Source organism: Symphalangus syndactylus, chromosome 17, assembly GCF_028878055.3.
Source record: "Symphalangus syndactylus isolate Jambi chromosome 17, NHGRI_mSymSyn1-v2.1_pri, whole genome shotgun sequence".
Lineage (NCBI taxonomy): Eukaryota > Metazoa > Chordata > Mammalia > Primates > Hylobatidae > Symphalangus > Symphalangus syndactylus.
Window position 1 is genome coordinate 101,499,601 of NC_072439.2, and position 26,081 is coordinate 101,525,681.

A 26,081-nucleotide genomic window follows, 5' to 3' on the forward strand; every position below is an offset into this window, starting at 1 on the left:
ATGATTTGTTAACTTGCTCTCCTGCTAATCTTCAGTGCCCCGTTACCGTAGACAGAGCTGCCATGGATGCTCTTGTGTGTCCTTATGCACATGTGTCTGAGCTTCCTTGCTAGCTTTTTAGGGGTTGTGAGCATCTTAAAACATATTGTATAATTTCATATTGTTTTTTCAACCAGTGTGACAATCCATAATCTCATCTGCAGTGCATAAGGGCTGCAATATTCCCATGTTCAAATTGTCATTCATATGATCAAAAACATTGACTAATTATTTACTGCTTACTATATTAAGTAAAAATATTTGCAGTTTACGTACAAACTCATTTTTCTGGCTTATCACTGTCTGTTTGCTACTCTAAAACATAAACCTGAGTGCCAATCATGATGTGTGCCTCCCTGTCATTGCAGGAAAAATTCACAATTTTCAAGTTATACAAATACAAGTTTAATTTTTAATTTTATCTAAAATGGTATGATTTCAATCAGAATTGCCCTATCACTAGCAGAAGATAGAGCTTTGCCAAACCCCACCGTGCAAAGGAAGTGTGCATATAGGTTAAGAGATGTGAATGCAACTATTTTCTTTTTTTTTTAGCATAAAATACCTGCCCACCTAAGGGAATGCAAACAATTTACTCCACTTATCATTCTCAAAATGTTGACAATGCATTCCATAAAATGTTTTACGATGACTAAATGAGATAATATATGAAAAGCCGCTAATACAACGCTCAGTATCAAGCAGACATTCAATAAAGCTATTGTTATTCAGCAGCAACGCATTGATAAATCACCAACTTTGAGGGCTACTCTAATAACGAACAGGTATAATATAACCATATTCATTAAAAATATAATTTCTCCAAAGTTGTAACTTCAATAATATTTAATATTCCAGGTAAGATAACCTTACTATATTTTAAAAGCCCAGGTGTTCTTTATCGTAATAAAAATGTAGTAATCTGCAGATGAGATTATTAGATCAGAGACTAACACACTTCTTCGTAGAAATTAACTGGGGTCAAAGAATGTACATGCTTTCCAGACATACACCATGCACACAGGCATATTGTCTCTGGTCTCAAGACTGAATTCAAGGCTAGCCTTTTGAACATCTACATCTTATTAAATTATGTTTACACTAAGTTAAAAGCATTTTAATATAATTATCGCTGAGGCTTGTCGTCACTTACAAATCCCAGAAGGATTGTGTTGCATGACAAAGCAGACCAGAGATCCAGATCCTAAGTGGTAAACAAGACTCCTTCTCACCTCCACACAGTGCTGTCAATCTGCACTGAGGGCAATCTCTGTATCACTAACATCTATTAATGTCACACACATGTTGAGGGCAGGCTAGGTCTTTTCATAGAACCAGACGGACAGAGAGAAATGGAGAATGAATATTAGCTTTAATGAATGGATGCAGAGGATCAAATATTATCCTTAAAAGAATATTTTTGGTTCTTTTCATCTCTTTCTCCCTATTTAGCTATATTTTTCATGAGGAATATTAATGCATTATTAGTCCACAAGTTCAACCTCTGTGCACTGAGAAATAGGATTAGCATGGCTTATAAAATTTATCTGGGGGGAGGTTTCAGCTATCGAGGAATTATAGGGTGTATTAATTCTTACTTATTTAGGTTACAGACGGTTAAGCCAGGAATTATGTACTTATAATTAGGTACAGAATCGATAGCGATCCCATGGTTGCTACTTATCTATCACTTCTGTTCCCAATGCATTTAAGTTGCTTGCAAATGCATACAATATAGCAATATAAAATACTTAAACTCTTTAGAAAGAACCTTTAGAAAATACAAAAAATAGGGAAGCAAGATGGTGTCAGAAACGTGGTCAGTGAACAAATGGACACTTTGACGAATCATGCACTGAGTCAGGGCAGAGCACAAATTTGACTTTGAGTTTTCTAATTAACATGCAGAAAGGAGAAAATATAACCAGTAACAAGACCGTGCATGATATATTCTAGTTATTTGGGAGAACACCAATATGAAATAAGAGAAAATATTTCCTACGGCCCCTCAAGAAGAGAAGGTTTTATGATGGCTAAAGCAGTTCAGTAAGAAGCGACTGTGTTGGGCCCAGTATGATGTGGTCCAGTTAGGCTTCTTTTTCTTTTTTCTTTTTTTTTTTTTTTGAGACAGAGTCTCACTCTGTCGCCCAGGCTGGAGTGCAGTGGTGCAATCTCGGCTCACTGCAAGCTCCGCCTCCCGGGTTCACACCATTCTCCCACCTCAGCCTCCCAAGTAGCTGGGACTACAGGCGCCGCCACCCACCACGCCTGGCTAATTTTTTGTGTTTTTAGTAGAGACGGGGTTTCACCGTGTTAGCCAGGATGGTCTCGATCTCCTCATCTCATGATCCGCCCGCCTCAGCCTCCCAAAGTGCTGGGATTACAGGGGTGAGCCACCGCACCCGGCCAGTTAGGCATTTTTGATGGTCTCACTTCATCTTGAAACAGATTTTAGATAACAATGCAGAATAGATGGCTTCGTTTCCTCCAGGCCATCTTTCATAAATATTATTTATCTTATCCACGTGTCTGAAAAGTATCCAGCTGCAGTGAATTCGTGATTATAGTCCCTGACAAGTACCGGGAAAGCTGTAATTCTATGTTTTCATTTACAAACAAAGCATTACACTCCAAAAGTCAACAAAATTGCATGTAGCACAAACATCCTCATGTGAAAAGCAGGAGCTGGATAAAGATGGGCCTTAACAGACCGCTCAATTTCTGACTTGAAAGGTACACAAGCAGCGCTGGCAGTCAAAGTGAAGAGTTCCTCAGAAAACAATTTTGGGACTACTTTAATGCAAAGAAAAGCAGGAAATAAAGTTCAACAGCTGCATTCCATAAAGCATACTGGCAGTCATTTGTCAAAAAAAATAAATAAAAATAAAATTAAAAATAAAACTCTTCTAGTGAAAAATGGCTCAAGCCTTAGGAAGGAAGAAGGAAGAGAGAGGAAGGGAGAGGAGGAAAGAAACCAGCTCCAGCTACAGTGCTTGGTTTTGAGCAACAAAGATTCCTGAAATACTTTCCAAAATAAACCTGTGGCAAAATGCTGAACTTGGAAACAGAAATAGACAACTTGATGCACAAAATAATCAGTTCTAAAATAGTCAAAATGTACAAAAGGATACAAAGCATTTGTGGTGTTGACTGAGAAATTAACCATGTACATTTGCTAAACGTAGAAATCTGGGGACAGAGACTGAAAAATACAATGATCCCCAAGGCTATTTATTTTGGCATTACTTATTTATAAAGTAAATACATAAAATTGAAAGTCTTTCCTATAACCTGCTTCTCCAAATCTCTCGGAGTCTTTGTTTCAGGTCTAGTCTGGCCTCCCTCATTTTTGTTCTCAGTCTGCCTGGATCCTGAGGTCACTGGATTCTGTGCTCCCAGCGCGTGTCCATTCCACAGTGGAATGTGAGAAAGTAGTAAAACACAAAAATACAAATAAATAAGATTCTATGTTTGAGTCTGAGTGAGAGCAGCTAGAGGTGACTTAGATTAACTGAAAAAGGTGTAAAAGAATTTTGCTAAAATCATGCCTCAAAGAGTCTACAGTATTAATCGTGTAATACAGCACTACGCCACACGAGGGCACTATATGGTCAGCTTACTCAGATGAAAGCAAAATGTAAACGGAGTTTATAAGAACAAGATTTGATGAAAATAAAATTACATTCTCTCCCAGGTAATAAAAAAAATCAAAATTCTGGAACATTTAAAGACCCTATGTGTGGTTTGTAATAAAATGGTAATAGCTTGACTTGCTCTCATCCATTTCACCTGCAACTTGGCCGCTATCAGTTTTTCAAACAGCTTAGGAATTTTTCAACGTAAAGTCATTTACACATTCTATTTATCTCTGCCTAGGACACTCTCCGACCTCATTGTAATCTTTTAGGTCTCAGCTGAAATGCAATTTCCTCAGAGACAGCTAACCTAGACACCTTACCTAACGCAAGTCTCTCTTACGCAACATGCAACTGTATGTCAGCCCTCGGTGTATTTTAGTCATGGCACTTACCGAAAGTATTTTATTTATGCACATCGCACATTCCTATGTGAGTTTTGTCTGTTCCCTTCAATATGCTTTAAGCTCCATGAGGCTAAATACCTGTCAGTTTTGGTCACTGTCTAATCCCCAGAGCCTAGGACACTGGGGCATAATAGAAACAAAGCTATGTGTTGAATGAATGAATGAATCTCTGTGACTGTGGCTTATTTCTCCCTACAAAGTTTGACTGAGCCCCACACTCTCACAGAAATCTTTAAAATAATAACAAAAAAGTAGTGAATGTCACCATGTGTTTTCTGACCAATAAACCTGAGAGCTTGTCTGGAGGTTATATGAATTATGGAGCGTCATGATATACTCTTTATTCAACATTGCTTCTCTTCTATTTAAAAACCTGCCCTTCTTTGGAAAGGGTGAAGTGGGACAGGCTGAAGAACACAGATGTTTGAGGGAAGAATGCTTACATTCACCTACTTTGTGATAACTTTACCCTTGTTAAAACGGAAATACAGAAAAGAGGTTACGGAGGAGTTTAATGCTGCCCTTTCTTAGAACGAGAACAACACAATTCTCTTTTCTTTGTCTCCAACTTTACAGGTACTTACTGTGGCGTATAAAATGGTCACTTACAAATTAGACCAACAAAAGGGTATTAAAAGTATTTGTTTATGGGACATCGGGGTGTAAAACACACCACTCAACATCGTGATGTAACTTTACACGACAATAGGGAAGGAGATAGAAAAGACAAAATGCACGGGGTGGGGGGACAACAGCAGGGAAAAGTGATCCGAAGACAATCTCCACAGAGTTCCAAGATCATGTGGATTCCAAAAGGCCAGAGGCCATTTGCTCCTTGATATTAACTCCAGGCTTAGCGTGATACTACAATGTAATTGTGGATGAAGTAGATAAGTGCGTCTTGAAGGCTTAAACCAAAACTATGGTTGGTCATAAAGAGGTGGCCGTGTTTTTTTGTTTTGTTTTGTTTGGTTTTTGGTTGTTTTTTTTTTTTTTGGCCGAGGAAGAATTGGTTAGGGTATAAGGTCTGCATTTCAGGCTTCCATCATCAAAGACTGACAAATTCAGGCGAGCTGGAGTGAAGGTTAGGTCTTCCCCAGCCGTGGTCTTCACAGAGTGGGGGATCAGACCAGCAGGATTAAGGGGAATTCGGTGACCTTGTTACTCATAGGTCAGTAGCTTGGGGTTGCGCTTTCTCCTTTTTTCAACCTGTAGTCGACACAGCAAAAAGGCCCAGAACTGGCGAAGGAACAAAGCAGCAAAAAGTGAGGCCCAATAAAAGCTTCAGGCTCAAGAAGACCCCTGAGAAACGAAAGGGAGAGACTATTCCAGGGGACAGTAGGTGAAAAGGAGATAACTAAAAGCGCAGTGGCAAAATGTTCTTACACGTAAGGGATGTTCGTTAATGGACAAATATTCATGGCACTATGATCTGTTAGGACAAATGTAGAATCATCTGTATGCTTTAAATACCGTGTGTGTAAGATTTTAACTGTTTATTAGAAGTCCGAGAACCCCGTTTAAGGTATCTGGATATTCCCTCCCCTTCCTTTCCAAGATTCAGACACTACTAAGTGTGTAGCAGGATGAGCCGCAGACAAAACCCCTCAGACGCCGAGTTGTAGAAGGAAGGGCTTTATTCAGTGGGGAGCATCAGCAAGCTACTGCCTCAAAACCCGAGCTCCCCAAGTGCACAATTTCTGTCCCTTTTAAGGGCTCACAACACTAAGGATTTCACAAGAAAGGGTCGTGATTGATTTGAGCAAGCAAGGGGTACGTGGCAGGGGCTGCATGCACCGGTGGTCAGAGTGAAACGGAACAGGGCAGGGAGTTTCACAATGTTCTTCCATACAATGCCTGAAATCTATGGGTAACATCGGGTTCTAAGTCATGAGTTGATTTTTAGCTACTAGGTTTAGGCCAGGCAGGCCCAGGCCTGGTTTTGGGTCTGGCGCTGGGCTGCCTGTCTTTGATTTCACTTCCTTGTTTTTTTCTTAAAACAGGTACTGAGTATAAAACAGTATAAAACAATATGAGAGGGTCTCTCTCTTCCCTCAAGGGTAAAAATAAGATTGCGACAAATCTAAACTTTATGGAAGTCAAATAAAAAACACTTAAACATATGTAAATAATTGCATACATAAAATATTGCATTAAAATGCCTCCTAAGTGTCACGTAGTCTTTAAACAAATACATTTTCAATGATGGCACAGCTTTTTGGTTCCATTTCTATTTTAATCTCTGATATTCGCACATACCTGTGCACACGTGGAAACATCTATTACTGTTTCAAAAAGACAACTATTAGCAAAGTTCTTACATACACCTGCATATCATGCATTAGAATCAAGTACTTTATTCATTTCATGTCTTCAAAATTACGTTAATGTACTAATCAGGTATTCCATCCTTTCTACAGTATGGTCTTCCTAGAATAAGCTACCCAACTTTCTCAAAGGTGCAAAATGACCATATTTAAAGTTTGGATGAAATTTAATTCATCTTTAATTTGTTTCTGTCACTTTACTATGTTCTGGGGTGTTTTTTAATCTCTCTCTCTCTCGCTCTCTCTCTCCCTCTCTCACTGTCACACACACACAAACACACATGCCTGGTGCTGTCAGCTCTGAGATTTCTGATGATCAAGAGAAACAGGACATCTTTTAAACTTGAAGTACATTCATATGTCAATGAATGACAATGTGTTTGCACCATTACAGACAAAATCACAGCAGTCTTTATTTCCAAAAGCCAAAAATGTAGGGCTCAATCAACATAAAATGTCATAAGCAATAATTAAATAAATGCCAATAGAATGACCTTATAATTTTCAAACCCATGTCAGATAAAGCTATAAGAGATATCCAAATGCCAATACATATGATATTAATACCTGTGTTTTGTGGTATTAAGAACACGAAAAAATAGAAAATTCTATGAAGTTCAAAGTTCTTTAAAGTTAGATGGAAAAGGCATTCATTGGTATTCCCACGAAGTTTTACGGTTTAGTTGGAAAATACACATATGTTTCTTAAGAGCTAAAATAATGCATTCGACATACAGACAAATGACCAATGTAGGTGGGAGGGCAGAGTTCTGTGATTAGACAGGAGAATTAGAAAATCTGTTCCAAGTAACTCCAGGGAATGGGTGGTATAACTTCCTCCTTGAGGTCCGAGGGTCACCAACATAAAAGCTCTACATAAGTTTTTATTAGTAGCTCAGAAAAAAAAATAGAATCTAAAAAGATCAAAATCCTGGCAAAGGTTTCCGGTCATAATAAATCATAGTCGCGCAGGATGACATGATCTCCCACAGCATAAGATTTAGAATTAAGTGTTTGGTACTGTGAGTATCTTCAGTTACCAGATAGTCGTTGCTTTCATGATGTGTACACGTCTCCTTAGCCTCGGCAGGGTTTCCAATTAAGCATAGAAATACTTTAAAAATTTGAAATCCTAGTAAAGATAGTTTGGCATTGGAAAGGATCCAATCTGTGTTGGAAATCTACATACGTGTAATGTTTAAGAGAACTTCGCTTATGAGAGAAAGCTTCGTTTTGTTTTTTGAGAGAGAGTCTCACTCTGTCGCCCAGGCTGGAGGGCAGTGGTGGGATCTCAGCTCACTGCAACCTCCCCTCCCAGTTCAAGCAATTCTCCTGCCTCAGCCTCCTGAGTAACTGGCACTACAGATGCACCCCACCACGCCCGGCTAATTTTTGTATTTTTAGTAGAGACAAGGTTTCTCCAGGTTGGCCAGGCTGGTCTTGAACTCCTGACCTCAGGTGATCTGCCCTCCTTTGCCTTCCAAAGTGCTGGGATTACAGGCATGAGCCCCCATGCCCAGCAGAGAGTGAGTTTTAAAGGTACAATATCTAATATGCAGTTGAGTACTTGAAACAGATATTTGATTTTAAATTTCTTACTAATATAAACAATATTGGAACATTTGGCAAAGCGTTTGGATTCACCATATTGATTGTTCTTACAAAAATAAAATTATCGGGGAAATTTTGTTTGTAGATGCAGACACTAAAGAACTTAAGTGAAATAAAATATATTACATTTGGAATTCCTAGTGAATTGGAATGATGGTTTCATAATTTCAAACTTAAAATATGTAATTATTTGCTTGATTTTGACATGGTATTTTAAATTGATATTTTAGTATTTATATATTATTTTGGAACAACTAGATGCATTTTAGGGTCACTATTTTTATTAATTAGATTTATAAAAGTTATTTAGATATGCAGAAAAAATTTACTGTCCTAAATTTGAAGCACTCAAAAAATAAGTTATAAAGGTTTATAAATAAATTTAAGAATATTTGAAAATGTCTTACATTTGTAAACAAGATTAAAAAAATTCATAAGCCCTTAAAATAATTGCTGCAATTTCCCATTTTAAAAATAAAATAATCTCAGTAATGAAAGAGACCTAGAGAAGAACTAGGCTTATACATCTATAAATTGAATAGCAAATGTTAAAAATGAGCTTTAGAAGTTTTCTCTGCACAAAAAAGAAGACAAAAGAAGTCATTAAACCCTACATTCATTTTTAATTACAAGTCGGATATTATTTAAGAGAGCAATAATATGTCCCCTTTCATGTAATGTCCAGAATTCAAAGGAACCACAGGATGTCATGTCGTTTATTCTCCGAAGTGGAATGCCATCACTTCCGCAGATAATACTGATTAATTTGAGCCAGCCTTCCACCTACATCCCCTATGCAAATAAACTTTACAAAGCCTTTCATTACATTATATACAAATATTTCTTCTCTTCATCAGTCATATTCTAATTATAGAGGCTCAACCAGGTAAGTTTAGCCTGACAAATATCTATGCTTATTATTATAGATTCACAAAGAGCTCCTTCTTCCTTATTAGTCAGATAATGTTCTTTCCTTTTACCCTATAGACAAAGGATGCGATTCATTAGGAAGTATTCCCCAACAGAGAAAATGTTTATATAAGCTTATTGATGTGTTCTTTTCAAATGCAAGGTAATTTAAATTTTCTTTAAATGGTATTTTTCTTAAGAGAGTAAAAAACAAGGGAAACAGATGTTTTCATCACAAACACCATTTACCAACCAACCCAAAATGCATGGCCATTTATATTAAACAAGAAAACAAGTAGAACATGTGATTGCCTACATTTGTGCCATATAAATTCATTGTCATTACTCTCAACTGAACTCCTGATGCTGCCTAAAAAAAAAGAGACCACGTTTATTTTCTCAATTCAACCCATCACCCTTCAGAATGACTATTTTAATCTTTCACCACAAACACAACCTGTATTTCCCTCTGCTGTCCTTAATCTTTGTCTCTTTCTTCCCTGAAACAAACAAAAGCCAAGACAGGAAACTGTGCTGCATCCTCCTCTAGTCAACCTAACGCCAGTCTTTCCTATGGCCCCTCCGCCACCTGTGGAGGAACATTCCAAAGTCAATGTCATTTCTTCCACCTGAAACAAATTTTACATGTGTTACCACTGTCCTGATTTTGTGTTTCCTCCTAAGCTCTTCAGGAAGATTGTCAACATTACCCATCCTAAGTCTCCCTCTCTTATTCCTCTACACGGTCCAATTCCATTGCTGCTGGCATGACTTGACCAATTTAGCTGCATTCACTACTGAAACAAAAGGGCGAATCACTACTTTGTTCCTATTGCAGACATTATTTATTGACTGTGCAAGATTACTAGACACAATCTAGCACACTCTTTTAACACACACATACACACACACACATAAACACACATACACACACATACACACACACATACATACACACACATACACACACATACACACACACATACACACACATACATAAACACACATACACACACATACATACACATACACACACACATACATACACACACATACACACACAGATACACACACACACACACATACACACACACACACATGCAGTTTTCCATGTGCTACCAGTTGTGTTCCCAGGGAAGGAGAATGTCAGATGGATACTAACAAGAAGGATGTCTTTTATGGAATTCTCTTGGGATCAATACCTAGGAAAGTAGAGAGAAGCATGGTAGGACAAGGAGAGAAAGTGGGCTGGACGCAGCTTCAGCCTATGGGGACACTGGTAAAATAACACTTCAGAGTTGTATAAAGGCCAAGTTCTAGTTGGAACGGGTAGACTGTGCCTTCATATCCGTCTATTGATCAGTCATTGGTTGCAGGCAGTTGAGACCACCCTTAAAGAGGGCTGTGATCACAGCACCCATCATACAATGTAACCTCATTCTGAGGATGTTCCTCACACCTCTATCATTCTTGCATCTTGATTGTTCCTTACCAGGTCCTACTTTTCTACTTAATTTTAAAGTGTTGAAGTTTCTCATAATTTCTTTTCCCCACTCTTCATGCAATATACACTCAATGCAATCTCACCTACTCCCATTCTTTCCTTTAATAATGATAGACTGAAGGGACCCAAATTTATATCTGTACCAGATATTTCTTCTAGCTCTACACATATATTTGCAAAACCTACTTGTAGAATTCTACTCACCATCTTCCCCCACTTCCTGTTCTTTCCCAAACAATCTTTCTTTTTTCTTGCTCCACAAACAGAAACTAGAATGATTTCTTTAAAAATACAAATGAGGTCAAGTTACCCTTCTGCTGAAACTTTTCGGTATCTTCCCAGTACCCTTCAGAAAAGGTAAGAACATTCTTAAAATGACTCTTTCAAAGCTCTGCACATTCTGATCTACGTTTCTTCCTTAAGTTCCTCTCTAGGTTAATTTTACTTATTCATACGTCCTCCTTGATCCCTGTCATTCGGTGAATCTTTCTTTATTTTTAAAGTATCTGTTTAAATGGCATTTCTTTAAAAACTCTTACTCATTGTCCAAAAGTAGTTAAGGATTTTGTTCTATAATATCACTCTATCTTTGTGTTTATTCAAATGACAAAATTATTTACTTTATTCTTTTGTTTCATATATTTTTCTTCTGTTTGACCGTGAGTTTCAAGGGGGCAGGGGAACAGATTATCCTATTTTGTTTGTTTTTAGTCTATCCCCAGTGCCTAGAATAAGGCTTGATGCACAGAAAACATTTTATGTATGTATACGCTGAGAAAAGCAGTATGATTGAAGAATGCGTAAATAGTGACTGGAAAATGAACATGTGAATCCCAGCACTTTGGGAGTCCGAGGAGGGCAGATCACGAGGTCAGGAGTTTGAGACCAGCCCAGCCCACAGGTGAAACCCCGTCTCTAGTAAAAATACAAAAATTAGCCAGGCATGGTGGTGGACACCTGTAATCCCAGCTACTTGGGAGGCTGAGGCAGCAGAATCGCTTGAAGCCAGGAGGCAGAGGTTGCAGTGAGCCAAGATCGTGCCAGTGCACTCCAGCCTGGGCAACAGGGTGATACTCTGTCTAAAAAAAAAAAGAAAAAAGAAAATGTACATGCATAATTTAGCATGTGTTTCTACCACTGAACACAGTGTGGGAAACATAGGAATATAAATCAGGATGATGCAGATGAGTAAATAATTCTGAATTATTTAATAGTCAGGATTTATAGCTAGGATTATTTTCAAAGGCCTATTGATATGCAATGGAGATGGATGAGCATGTACTACTTGAGGGCAGAAGAAAATCTCAATGAAAAATAGGGAGTAGAAATCTGAAGACAACAAAGAGGATGGCAAGATAATTGCTTTTCCAAAGTAATACAAATGAACACACTTAAAAACAGGCATATGGTAAGTTCCCAAATATATACTGGGAAGCAAATGGAAAGTTTTATCTTGACTTTCGAGGTGAACAGAGATCTACAGGGATAAATATTTTATAGCTGAGAAAACATGTGAAAAAGGGGAGAAATGGCTGGGCACGGTGGCTCATGCCTGTAATCCCAGCACTTTGGGAGGCCGAGGCTGGCGGATCACCTGAGGGCGGGAGTCTGAGACCAGCCTCACCAACATGGAGAAACCCCGTCTCTACTAAAAACATGAAATTAGCTGGGCATGGTGGCGCATGCCTGTAATCCCAGCTACTAGGGAAGCTGAGGCAGGAGAGTCGCTTGACCCTGGGAGGCAGAGGTTGTGGTGAGCTGAGATTGCGCCATTGAACTCCAGCCTGGGCAACAAGAATGAAACTCTATTTCAAAAAAAAAAAGAAAAACAGGAGAAACTTGCCCCAAATCATTTGGTTAAAAAGTTGCATATTTAAAATGTGAACCAGCCAGGCGCGTTGGCTCACACCTGTAATCCCAGCACTTTGGGAGGCCGAGGCTGGCGGATCACCTGAGGGCGGGAGTCTGAGACCAGCCTCACCAACATGGAGAAACCCCGTCTCTACTAAAAACATGAAATTAGCTGGGCATGGTGGCGCATGCCTGTAATCCCAGCTACTAGGGAAGCTGAGGCAGGAGAGTCGCTTGACCCTGGGAGGCAGAGGTTGTGGTGAGCTGAGATTGCGCCATTGAACTCCAGCCTGGGCAACAAGAATGAAACTCTATTTCAAAAAAAAAAAGAAAAACAGGAGAAACTTGCCCCAAATCATTTGGTTAAAAAGTTGCATATTTAAAATGTGAACCAGCCAGGCGCGTTGGCTCACACCTGTAATCCCAGCACTTTGGGAGGCCGAGGCTGGCGGATCACCTGAGGGCGGGAGTCTGAGACCAGCCTCACCAACATGGAGAAACCCCGTCTCTACTAAAATCATGAAATTAGCTGGGCATGGTGGCGCATGCCTGTAATCCCAGCTGCTAGGGAAGCTGAGGCAGGAGAGTCGCTTGACCCTGGGAGGCAGAGGTTGTGGTGAGCTGAGATTGCGCCATTGAACTCCAGCCTGGGCAACAAGAATGAAACTCTATTTCAAAAAAAAAAAGAAAAACAGGAGAAACTTGCCCCAAATCATTTGGTTAAAAAGTTGCATATTTAAAATGTGAACCAGCCAGGCGCGTTGGCTCACACCTGTAATACCAGCACTTTGGGAGGCCGAGGCAGGCAGATCACCTGAGGTCAGGAGTTTGAGACCAGCCTGGCCAACATGGTGAAACCCCATTTCTACTAAAAATACAAAAATTAACTGGGCGTGGTGGCGGGTGCCTGTAATCCCAGCTACTTGGGAGCCTGAGGCAGGAGAATCACTTGAACCCGGGAGGCGGTGGTTGCAGTGAGCCGGGATCGCACCACTGCACTCCACCCTGGGCAAGAGTGAGATCCTGCCTCAAAAAAAAAAGAAGTGAAACAGTTTCTTTCTAACCTCCAAATGCACAATATTCCACGACACCAACCCTACACCAAAGAAATGTGTAGAAGTTTATAAAAATGGTTATTAACTGATTTTTTTCAGCACCAGAATCAACTATCCTGACTCTAGCTTTAGAAACGTAAGTTAAAAAAAGAGGAAAATAACTTCGAAGGAAGTAATTCTTTGAAAGCCGTTAGGACAACACAATGATTTGAGGGTCTTGTGCTTTTCCATGAAAAGGTGGGGCTAAGTCTGTTTTAGAGGGTGAAGGAGACACAGGAGTTAAAAATGTGCCAACACCGTGGCCCTTGGAAATAACTTGTAAGATCAAATGAAAATCGCAATCGAGACTGTCACTTTTCGATCAGATTGTTTTCAATCGATAATGAGTGCAGGCCCGCAAATGTGTATGGGTGTTATGTGGCATATCAAGGTACATTTCTGCAGAACATACTCAGTGCAATATGGCTTGTGGGTACAACATTCCTTTATATAATTGCACTCAACTAATGTATGCCTTGGAAAGCAAGCACATCAAACATTATGTCTTAACAGACTTCTGAAAGAAAAACTGGAGTTCCTGGTGGCTCTTAAACAGTCTGCTGGTTATTTTATGGCATAGAGGAGAAAATTTACCCTGCAGAAATCAAGCCGAGCACATCCTCAGACTGATCACATTCACCTTCTCATCATGGTTCCAGTCTCAATTAAAAAAAAAAAAAACAACAAAGAATCATATTTGAGTAATCTGTTCTGAATCATACAGGGAAAGTCCATGCTGAGATAATACTTATGCATCTGTCTTAGAACATGTCTAGAATATTTACTAGGAAGACTCACTATCAAAAGGGATTTTGGCATATGTGCATTAATTCAGCAAGCCTCATTTCTTCAATACCAAACATGCGCCAGACATTGTCCTAGGAAGAGAGGATTTAGAAAAAAAAAAAAAGATATATATACATGTAGTCCAGCCATAGAAAAAGATAAGTAAGTAATTAAATGCAGGAGTATACTATAGCTTCAAAGATAAAACTTATGAAGGTCTGGAAATTAGCACACATGGGATAAAACAGTCACTTCTACATAAGAGGAGGCGATTATAAAGAAGATTCACTTAAGATTCAGTATTGGCTAAGGTTAAAGAGAGAAGCATTGTTCTTGGACCAAGTTTTCTGGGAGGTGGGAGAGTAAAAGAAGTCCGGGACCAAAGGAAGCTACAACAGAGAGCACTGAACGAGCAGCCTTGCAGGTCTGACCCAGACTGCCATCTGAGAAAATTACAGGCAGTTTGATTGGCTGGGGCACAGGCCGTGAGGTGGGGCATGATGAGTGACAGCTGGAACCAGGCAAGGCTCATAAATGTCACACTAAGGAATTTTCACTGTTTTCTACCAGCCACTGGAAGAAACTGAAGAGCTTAAAGCAAGATAATGGCACATCACAAAACACATGGATTCGAGGTGGTAAGACAAAAAGAAGTTACTGTAGCAGAAGCATCAGGAAGTAGACTTGTATTAATTTAACTGCAAAATAATTACTTCTCCTACCCCCACAACAACATTCCAACACACAGAACTAATGTGGGTTATTAATTATTTCCCACTGTTCCCTACTGAAACAACATACTTTCAACTTTATTCTTTCAGTTCTGAGCGTGCTTATCTGCAAAGATATATAACCTAGTCTCCACGTCTTATCATAGAAAATTAGTACAGGTGACTTGTCTATTTTCAAACAGGGAGAAAAATAGAAATAGATGCATTTAGTCCTTCTGAATTAACCAGCTAAGCTACTTGAGGAGGAAGAGATTATATCAAAATTGTAAACTTTTAAAACTAATTTAACATTATAACCACAAATGGATATATAAATTTTTTTCCTTCAGGGAATACTTGGGAGAAAAATTAGAATCCATGCTCCTGCCTTATTCAAAGCAAAATGATATTGGGTACAGCTGTTCATTTCAAAGGCCACTGCACATCTCCCATAAAAGCAGTGTGCTACAGTGATGAAAACTGCCCACCAATGGTCATGCCTATGCGCGTTTTCTAAGGTGTTTGCCACCCTCCTGTCAAGAGGTGAAGTCTGTTTCTTTAACTCCTGAATCTGGGTTGCCCACGTGGCTTGCTTTGATCAATGAAATGTCACAGAAGTTATGTTCTAGGACTTTTGAGCTCAGGTCTTCAGTTTCTACTTTCCCTTTCGGAACTCAGCTCCGAATAAAGAATTCCGGAATCTCCTATTAAGGAGGGTAACCACACAGAGAGACGGGAGAGTGACAGGCCACAGGCAGAAACACAATCTACATGGAAGAGACCCATGGCATTCCAGCCAACAGCAAGTACCAGGCCCCACGTGCAAATGAGGCCAATGGGTTCCACTATGTCCAGCTGAGCTGTCCCAGCCAAAACCATGTCAATCATGGACGAGTTCTCTCTTCTTCATCCTGCCCATATTGCTGTCTCATGGCATCATACCCAATAAAATGGCTTCTTTTCTCTCTTTTTCATATATCTTGCACTTCAGCTTAATATTAGTATTAAGCTAAATTTCTTATTTTATTTTGATTGATAAAGGAAAACAGATTGTTTCAATACAGTTACTGAGAATAAGCAGCAAAACGTACTTATAAAGTACACAAGAGAGCTATAAGATAAAAATTTGTTCAAAAAAAGATTTGGAAATTTTTATTGCATGAATGTTCAAATGGAAAGGAAAACTTTCTGGATTCTTTTTCCACCACACAGGAGTAGCAGCACTAAAGTAGTGAATAATGTCCGTTCAATTGGTAGTTTTCATGTATTTCTGATATCAGAAATGGACTGTTAGTAACTAGTTTTAAAAGCAGAGCACTTTTGTGCATGGCATTCCCCTGAATTCCAAAGCCCAAACTTAACTTAGGCTAATTTCTCTCTGCTGGGAGCCCCATTAATTTCTCATAGATAACATTTCATATATATGCGGCATTCTGATGATGTAAAGGAATTCACACCTTATGGGCCTACAAGCCAAATTTAATCAATGGCTTGCTTCATATGGCTGAGAGCTAAAAATTGTTTTGGCATTTTGGAAGTGTTTAAAGAAGGAGAAGGAAGGGGAGAAGAAGAATGAGTAGATGAAGGAGAGACAGAGACTACATATGGCCAGCAAAGCCTATAATATTTACTGTCTAGTTCTTTACACAAAGAACTTTTCCAATCTTGAACAAAACACACACATTTTCGTTATGCCAAAAAAGGACTACAATAAGTCTTCACTTAACATCATTGACAGGTGCTTGAAAACTGGTCATAGGTATATATATTTATGGTCACGTGATGTTTTGATACACGCATACGGAGGGATAAATTGGGGATGGTTAATTGGTACAAAAATACAGTCAGCGAAACCCATTTTACCATAGGTTGACATCAAAAGAGTTCAGCTTCTATGGCTTTTGGTAACTAAAACGTCAACAAACTTGTAAATAAAGATCAAAACACTTCTAATATTAAATGCTGAAATAAATTTCAGCTATTCATACGTTTAAGATTAATAAAAGCTAGTAAAATCATTATTTACCTACTTATTTCAGTTTAGGGTTGCAGTTGACCGCAGCCTATCCTGTCAGCTCAGGACGCAATGTGGGAACCAGCCCTGGACAGGGTGCCGTCGCATTGCAGGTGCACTCACACATACCCACAGTTACTCAGACTGGGACCACATAGACACGTCAATCAACCTCACATGCACAGCCTTGGGAAGTGAGAGGAAACTGGAGCATCCAGAGAATATCAATGCAGACATGGGGAGAATACATAAGCTCTACACAGACAGTGAACCCCAATTGGAATCAATTTGTTTTTTCTCATCAACATCATAATGAAATGACATTGAATGAAAAGTCGTTATTCAAAGACCTGTTGTACTCAGTTCTAAACATTTCAGAATTAAGAGATCTACACACATCCTCTTCTATATAATGGAGTGGGTCTCTTAAAATTTCCTGGCAACATACTCTTAGCCTGCCTAGGAAACACTTTAGAATACAACTGCATTATAATAAATTTTCATATTCTATTCATATCTTCATATTTCTCCCTCTACTTATTAAGGTATAGTCTTGTATATGTAATCCTTCAGTTCCTGAACAAGGTGAACATATGATCTCATGATGTGTGTTTTAATTTCTTAACTTTGTTGAGATTTGGGAATGTGAGGATGATGGAAAGGAAAGAAAGGAATTCAGCAGCTATAAAAGAAATCTGACCTTTAATTTTTTTATTGAATTTGTTTCTTGTTTTATTTTTCCTTCCTTTGCACAAATGAGAACTTCTAGTTTTACAAAGGGTACCATCAACTTTAGGACAAAAATTTGTATTTGTGGCATAACACAAGTTGGAGACACAATGATTTAGAGATTGCATATCAATTTTATCAAATAAATGTGATAAAGTAGGTGATATGCACACACACACACATTTGTAGTGACAAAACCATTGACACAGATACCCAGATGGCACTTAATGTACTTTCAGCCTTAAATTCTTTCTCAAGGACAAGCCATTTGTTTGCAAATGATTTAGCATTCAAAAATGATTAAACACGGGAAAAAATGCATTGCACATAAAGTTCAGATTACAAGTGAATTAAAGTCACACTAATATAACTATAATTTATAATGAATTCAAATGGCTTTCAGAAGGGTCATCTGTGGAAGGTGAAGAGCAATCTGAATTTATTTTTCTGGTAACTGGTCACAGCAATGTTTTCTAGACTAGTGAGTGAGTGCTCATACAGCACCATGTGTGTTCAACAACACATAAAGTTGGATGACAAAATCTACTTTAGTGAGAAGGTAGCTATTTCCAGGGGCACCAATAGTAATGTCAGTTTTGAGTCTTGGGTTTGCTTTTGTTTGTTTACAAGGCGATGAAATGTTTAAGGAAAAAATAAATTCTACCAATCCATGTTGAGTGAACATTTCAATCCTTGTAAAGACCAAAGTCAGCTGCCACCATGCCATGCAAACCTTATAGTACATGACATGTTAAATCGGTAACCTCGAAAGGGACTTCTGAGAAGCTATGAGTAAAAGGCACATACAAAATGCCTCTGAGATGAATTCACAAATGAAATGGAAAAGGATAACTGTGTACATCCAAGAAGAATAGTAATTAACAGAAAACAAGAACACTTCTAAATTGAAAGAATCCCTAAAGTAAAAGAAGACCAAAGAAAAAGAAATAAAGATGAGAAGTGAAATGAGGCGGAAATGGTGAGCGACAAGGAGATACACTGAGAAAAAAAGTAGCTAAAGTTAGTGTGTTATTATTTCAGCAAAATTAAGTATATCAATACTGAGAAATATGACTTGAAATAGATTCAGTACCTCAAGCAGAAACATAAACAAATAACATCTGGGTTTTTCTTTTGATAACCAGTATTTTAAATACAAAAATCTAAAAATTTTGTCTTTGTGTAAGAGTTACACATTTATCATACCAATCAATAACAAAAAGGCGCTATAAATACTGTATGGAAATAAATGTCCTAACAGATGTTAACCAGACATCAGTCTTCACCGGTAAGGATTAGATTTGAAGGTGTTTGCAGATAATTAAAACTTGTTTTTATAACATAACTTAGCAGCTAAGTAGTATAATGAAAATGGGATATTCAAATTATAAGATATAAAATATTAAAGATAGAAGAACATGTTTATTTTTTCAATATAAATATTGTTACAGCTCAGAGAAACAGTATGAAATCTCAGGGCTCATGAAAGGCCACATTCTAGAGATAGTGATTGACAGGTATGGTAATTCCCCTACAGCGTGGTGCCTGTTGTCATGGAGTAGCATGTCTCCTACAGGGTACTACCAGCAGGTTCATGTAGGAAGAGCCAATAGTCCATGTGAGAAACCCCGGAAGGCTAAAGATAGAAGGAAATATTTGTGCCACGTTGAAGAGCAAGTTCACCAGGTGAATTGGCATGTGGCTAGGGTACAACTTCCCATACATATATAAATAATGAAACACACAAAAAATTATCAGAAAAGTATTTTATTATTATTAGAGTCACGATTAGCACTCTCCTCATCAGGAGAGTTTTAGGTTTTTTTCTAGCCCTACTCTATACTTTTTAAACACAGTCTCCAAGTTTCAAAATAAAAGTTTCTTATTTTTAATTCAAATCTCAATTAAAATAAAACAAAAACCGAAAATGTAGAAGTTCCTTATTTTGACCATCTATATATCATACACAACAAAAAGACTGATAAAATTCCACTAAACACAACAGCTAGATCCGTATTCCCGTTACTGCTTAAGCCCATTCCAATAAGGATTTTATACCAAATCTGCCCTTGCCAAGGCTACCTGGGGCCTTCATTTTATTATTTGCAATGGACAATTTTAACTTCACATCCATGTTGGCTTCCTTACATCCTAGATGCACATACAGCCAGATTTTTTCCATCAGATGTGATTTGATCCTCCAAATTCGGAATGCCTTGATGACCTCCTCTTTATCTAAAGATCACTTTAAAAAGCCTGAAGTATTTGGCTCTTCCCTAAATCTTTGGCCAGATGTAATGTCATCCTCCCATTGGCTTTCTTTGTCCAAACTACATTAGCCTTATCTCAGATCTTCAAACAAGTTATATTTCCTGCCTAAGATCTTTCTATGAGTGAGTGAAAGGTGTGACGAAGATAGTTCCTCTTTGCCCCCAAAGGTTTCATTGATCACGCTGATAATGAATTTACTGTTATTTTAATCTCTTACTGTTATACTCAGGCTTAAATTCTCTACCCTACACACTTCAGTTGACATAATTTTAATTTCCACTGTGATGCTTCTCTCTCTTCTGTCAACACTCTCTCCTCACAGGGTTTCATCCAGATCAGGAGTCAGTAACATTTTTGACAAAGAGCCAGATAGTAAATATTGCAGGCTTTGTGTTGCCAAGAGGCAAATTTATGGAACTTTCCCTGCTGAAAAATTTCCCTGTATTTTACATTTTAGACTTATAAATGCCACACGTACTTATAACTCATGAGCCATACAAAAATAGGTGGCAGACCAGATCTGGCTCATGGGCTATAATAGTTTTCCAACCCCTCACCTAGATTCATGACTTTAGGCATGCTCTATAGGCTACGATGATCTAACTCACATCTCTAGCCAAGTCAACTTGTCAGTGCCTACTTGATGTCTCCACTTGGATTCTAACTAGCGTCTTAATTTAAGATTAAAAAATGTAAAATCAATCACACATACGCACCTACCCACACCTCTGTCACTTGCAAACTGCCTCATGTCATCAAGACTTTGCCATATCACTAAAAGTGACCATAATCCCCCATGTCCCTACATCCAAATACCTTGATATAATTCTTGCTCAGTAAATTCAATCATCTTCAAATCAACTTCCAATCTCAACTGATTTTCTCCAACTTTATTGCTACACTCATAATCCCAACTACCATCATCCTTCAACTGGACAGGTGCAATAGTCAGCTAAATGAACCCCCTTCCTTCACTACTGTACCCTTCCACAATAGTACACCCTCCTAAGAGCTAACCTCATCGTATCACACATCCATCATACACTTTTCAATGTAGTTAATTTATATTCACATTTTGATATAAGATCTAGATTTGGTCCCTGAGAACACTCATGTAATCTCTCTCCATGCTCTTCCTTCATGGACATTCCAGCCAAACCGGCCTTCTTTTCTTTGTAAGAAACTATCAAGCTCTCTTTTTAAATTACAGAATCTTTATATCTGCCCTTCTTTCTGCTCAGAGCACCCCAGATCTTCAAAGTACCTTCCTCTTTGTCTTCACTCAACTCTCAAATGAAATATTACCTCCTCAGAGAGAAAAATGCTCTGAAATACCTACAGCCAGATCAGTGCCTTCCTCCTTGACAGTTTTACTCAGCCATGTTATCACATGTAATCTTCTTCGTAGTAGTGTACTTTATAGCCCTTCACACCATTGCTTTTTTTAGGTATTTGTATGTCTTCCTCCTCTTTCCCTCCTCACTACAGTATAGCCAATTGTGTCTTTGCCTTCTTCACTGCTATATCCCCTAGTGCCTGGTAGGCTTTCTATAAACAGCCATTTATTGACTTATTGACTACATGTATATGCTAATCCTTTTTACTAATTGTTGTTACACTATAAATTTCTCTTCTCCCTCTCTTCGCTTCCCTCTTCTCATGTCCCTTGATGCTTCCTACTCAATATTAACATGGACATCATTTTGTGTCTTCAGCATTTCTCTTTTCATTATATTATGATAGGTTAATTTTCCTAAGAAAACACTATTTTGACAAAAGCAAAGCATTAAAGTAAAGCAGCATAGGATCAATTTTTTCCTATTGAAAAGGAAACACCATCTTTCCGAGAAGACAATTCCACCAGGAAACAAAAAAAACACACACATTTCCGGTAAGTCCTAGTTCCCAAGACTTGAAGCCAGTATGTTTTTCCACTTTCAAGTATCCTTGACTGTAGAGATAAAAGGTATCCACTTAGAGATATTAACTCATTACCACTGCCTAAATTTGGTTTCCAGAAACACAACTTAATATGACATCAATGGATGTGATAATCATTTGAAAGTAGCTTTATCAAAATCATCCAACAGAACAAGTTACTTTCCTAATTAGCATCCTCGGTTAAATACCTAAATCTGATGAATAATAAGTTATGCATTATGCTAAATTGCATTGGCTCACTATCTTAGAATGCTTTCAAACTAATTAAAAATGAGATATTCAGTGATGAGAAACATAAAAAGATAAAAACCTATTTCAATCAGTTTAAATTAGAATTTAACATTTCTTCAATACGCTCTTTTGTAGTCAATTGCAAGAGTAATAAAGCAAAATTATTGAGTCTATAATAGTGACCGTTCAAAATTCATAGTGAATTATTAAAAAGAAAACTAAGGTCCCTGCCAACTTTCCACCTCACTTCAAAGCATAGCCAAGGTCATTACAACAGCAAGTAAAAGACTCCACACAATTCCCACTTCTTCGCCTCTATACTGTTACTTCTGGAATCTTCTACTGCTCCAAATTGTGTGTTTGCTCCAGACTCAGCAGTTCTCACCACCTTGTTCTTCCAATTGCCATCTTCTCTGTGCGGCCTTTCTTGACTACCCAGTTAAAAATTATCCTATCAAAATTATCTGATCCCCATCCAGGATTACTTTTCACCATCTAACTTACGATACTTTGCATATTTATGTGGCTCATTGTCTGTTATCTGTCTCCCTAAGTTAGAATGCGAGCTTCATGATGGCAGAGTTTTGGTCAATTTCCTTCACTCAATAATTCCTGACCCAAAGTAAACACTTCATAAGTATTTTTTGAATATACTAGTATATAGTCCGAATTATCAAGGAACTTATAAATAAATAAAGACACAACCCAGCATATAGTGCAGCTTGAGAAATGTTGATAGTGTGGTACAGGAGGAGGTATGTAAACTATGAGAAGCAACAGTTAAATAAGAAGCAATCCAGAAAGACACACAGTGTGGGTGACATCTGAGTTAAAGGACAGAAGGTAAGAAGATAACCAGATGGAGAAAAGAGAGGAAGATCTTACAAACAAGCATCAGAAGTTACCATAAGAAAAGCAAGTACAAAATCATCAGAAGAAAAACAATTGCATCCCAGTTATTACCACAAACACAATTAACTATGAAAACCCAGAACAGTTCATGCTTTGATAATGCTAAAGTTGATACGTAGATTAAGATGTGATATAACAATCTGCAAATCTTAGTTTTCAGAAAACCTTTTTAGGCAAGATATGATGATTTAAGGAAGAAAAGTTGCTGATGGATGAGGCATGTTGTCCCTTAAAGACAAACACTATGAAGACTGCGTACAGCCTTTATAATGGAAAGGTGCCACGTTTTTTCTTTTTTAAGTCCTTGGAATCTCAGTTGGCAACTTTGAAATTCATGTGTAATTCATGAGTTTTTTAAAAGAAATGTAATAAGTAACACAAGTGATTCTAGAGCTTGTCTTTAGGCTGAGGTAGATATTGGCATTATAAATTGAAGTGCTAGAAAGGAACAATAAGAATTAAGAATAAGCAGTAATTTCTGCCAAGATCTGTGGCACCCAGTCTCACACATAAGGCTTTTTGGAATCTCTTGGTTTCCAAGGTTCAGGCTCTCATACTTTAGTTTGTACATAAAGGACTTAAGTTATTCTTAAAGCACAGTTTTAGCACTTCACACCAGGAGATGGTTATGAGACTGATCACAGGATAAAGTGAAATAGGATGTGTGCCTACTTGTAGAAGGAACCTCGTTCCTTTTGCCATTCTATTCCTACTTTGGCAGGAAAGTCCTAGAAAAAATTTCATATACAGATTAATTTTAAACAATTTACATTATATTTTACTATTAATAGCTTCTAGAATATCTTAGCTTAGGCTGGCCCTGGTGGCTCACACTTGAAATCCCAGAATTTTGGGAGGCTGAAGTGGGCGGATCAACTGAAGTCAGGAGTTTGAGACTAGCCTAGCCAACATGGTCAAACCTAGTCTCTACTAAAAATCCAAAAATTAGCCGGGTGTGGTGATGCGTACCTGTAATCCCAGCTACACAGGAGGCTGAGGCAGGAGAACCATTGAGCCTGGGAGGTGGAGGCCGCAGTGAGCCAAGATTGTGTCACTGCACTCCAGCCTGGGCAACAGAGCAAGACTCTGTCTCACAAAAACAAAAAACAAACAAACAAAAAAAGAGTATCTTAGCTTATATATTTCTCACATCTGATCCTACCACTTTACTTCTTTTTTCCTGTTTATACCAATTATTTCTATTCCTCTTTACATATAGGCAGAAAGATAAGACTAAAATGTGTCATAGACAATGACATCTAGTAAATTGACGTATTCTTCATGTTTAATTCCATAACAGATTTCAAATACAACCAAAATCTCCAAATAAAATCTTAATTCTAAATTGAGTGCTTGTACAGTCTTCAAATATGTTCAAATAGAACATCAAAGCTCAATAAAAATAGTTATATCACTTGGGATGGTGTTTAAAATATTTTTTCCTAAATAAATTCAGCTTCAGAGGATGAGAAAACCTTCGTTAGGAGATGTTTTAAAGAACAAATTAAGTTAAATGTGAAGGAAATCATACTTTATTTTGTTGAATAGTAAGATTTTTTTGTTGCTATTGTGAATTAATGCCATCCAAATATTGAGTGATGTAATTCAATTTAGTAAAAGAAAAAAGTCTAAATTATCAACTTCTTTCCTTATAAAAATGAAATATGCTATAACTTGCATTTTTTCCATGGCAATGACCCTGATGATCAGAGAGGTTAAAACCTAAAAACATTTAAAATCATCTAATCTAAATTATAAAAAAGAAATCCCTTTCTTCAGAAAAAATAATTTTTTAAGGAAGCACTCATAAACAAATCTCTACTAGTAGATATACAGCATACACATCTCTTACTATCTCCCATGCAGACTGCATAAAAAGGCGTGCTGGCTACTTTTAAGAAAACAACATTCAGATGTCTGGAAAGTATCTGAAATGCATGATTAATCTACACAGATAATTTTCTCAAGAAACCAAATTTTGAAGACAAGTAATTCAAAAGTCTATTGTCTATAAAGTAAATCCGCTGGTATACTTAAACTGCTGTAATCCTTTCTCTGTTTACCTTATAGTGTGCACCTCTCAAGCTATGGGAATGCATGTCTTCTCTAAGAAGAGCTGACTTCTTTTGTAGGAAAAAGCTGTTGGAAATGACTGTTAGGATTTCAAATGTTTGGGAGTGTGTATTCATGTGGGTTTTACGTGTTGAATATTTGCATTTGTAATTTTAAGATGCTTAAATCAAAAACTAAAATGACCTATGCAACATAATTCTGCCATAGGATAAATTAAATTCAATTAAATGTTCCCATACAAATTATTATCTACCACAATGTAAAAATATTTATATATCACAAAGATGTAAGAAACACTGACTTCTATTATACAGCAGAGTTCAATTTCACTACTACTTAGCTTGATGATATTTTAAGGTCATGTCTCTTGGAATACACATTCAATATTCATTGCCAAACGTCTGAGCTCACCTCTCTTGAAGCAATATTCAATTATCAAAGGAAAATAATTTACCAAGCAACCTCACAAAACACAAACTCTAGGTAGCATCAAGGTTTTTCAAAGTGATTATTCCTTACTGGTCGAGATCCTAAGATATTAAAACTCATAGATCACATGATCTGAGATTTTCTAATTGAAAAGCTGTAGCTGTAAACCTTTCATTCAAAGTCGGATACTACTTTCAGCTGTCAAAAGAATTATGCAATCACTTAAACTTCTGGAATGAAAGAGAAAATGAAGGGAACAATAAAAGTAACTGAAATGCACTGAGAAATGAACATAAGGAACCAAATGGAGGCAAAGACAGAGAGAGAGAGAGAGAGGGCTGTTTATCTAACCTTCCCTTCTTGAGTGGGTTTTCTCTGATATCTCTAGAGAACAATTGGATGTGTAACAATGAAATACAAAACACAAGATACTGTCTTCGTATAATTACTTGTAATGATTCCAAGATGGCATAATTTGAGAACTTGCTAAATAGGACAACAAAGTGATCTGCTTTTCCAAAATTTTGCCCCTTACCTTATATATTATTTCATGGTGAAGATCAATAAAACTGAAAATTGGAATTGCCAGATATTATCAGATTTTATTT